We start from the raw sequence: 1,342 nt of genomic DNA, 5'->3' as shown, positions 1-1,342 counted from the left end.
TCATATTCAAGGCCCTTTCAGGATTAGGAGAATGAGGCTCATCATTGTTACTGGTATTTGGCATATTGGGTACACCACGGGGAGTTTACCAGACTCTGCCATGTGGGCAAGTTACATTCGGTACCCTGCCAGTTTGTCCAAAGTAGGAATGAGATGCGGCAGCGCACTTCCGGGAGCTGGGTTTTATAGTCTCTGGGTCTTGGCCGTAACTGGGATTACACAGCGCCAGGGGGCCAGTTGGTGGGTGTGACCCCTGCCTACTGGAATTTGGAGGATCTGGGTGGAGGATGCTCAGCCCCGATCCGAGCAGGCTTGGAGATCTCAGCCCTGGGATCCACATGCCTTTGTTTCTCTGCCGGTACCTTCACGCATGTGGAGAGTGGTCTCAGCATGGTGGTGGCTGGTTCTGGAGGTCTTTGGCTGCCGGAGCCCTGGTCGGGGTGGGAAGGGAAACTCAACCTGCTCCCTTCCAAGGGGCCCCAGCGAGGACATGATGGCATATATACATAATGGCATTAGAAATTTTGCTATAAATTGGTCCCTATTTTAGATGTCTTTGAGGAATTTAACTAAGATACTAAGAGATAACTCAAAATAAGGATAAATGGCATGGTGCTAAGACTTATTTTTGTGTAGCTAAATAAAAATAAGGGTAGGAAAAATGAAAAGTAAATCAGAAACTTGCAGCAATTCAAAACTTACATTCTAAGTTATAATATTAGTGGGAGGCAATACAAAGGCAATATTAGAAATAATACAGATTGTATTGTAATAGTAAAAAATGCAATTTTAATACAATAATGAGTATAAAAGTGTGAATTTTAATAAAAAAGGCAATAATCAAAATAATAAAAATGATTATCTAATATCTAATCTAAGAGAAAATCCCCTTCTATTGAAAGATGGACAAAGGTATAGAGAATAAATGAAAAATACAAGATAGCAGAAATAAGTCTTAATTTAACTGTAATTACAATTTACATTTAAATTGAAAAGGAGAATTAAGATGGTAGAAACAAGATCTAATTTTATACTAAATTACACCAATTAAAATTCAGAATAAACTGACTAATTAGAGAACCAAGACTCCCAAATTGAATGAAGATGTATGTTGTCTGGAAGAGACAAACCAAACACACAAAATACTTAGAAAGACTGACAATGAGAGGGTGGAAAATGTCTGCCAAGCAAATATGAATAAAAGAAAGCCTGGCCTTTTCCTCTAAAGTTCACACACTGCTGACAGCCAGGGGTCAACACTACAACGTGATTAGTCAAGAGAATTGACAGAAAACAGTTAAGCAACAACCAAAGCATACACAAGTGAGTCCAGACCAGGGAC

The sequence above is a fragment of the Sorex fumeus genome, unplaced genomic scaffold (genome assembly GCF_029834395.1).
Source record: "Sorex fumeus unplaced genomic scaffold, SorFum_2.1 ptg000024l, whole genome shotgun sequence".
In the NCBI taxonomy this organism is placed as follows: domain Eukaryota; kingdom Metazoa; phylum Chordata; class Mammalia; order Eulipotyphla; family Soricidae; genus Sorex; species Sorex fumeus.
The sequence above is the reverse complement of the archived record's forward strand: the minus strand, read 5'-3'. Positions refer to the sequence as shown.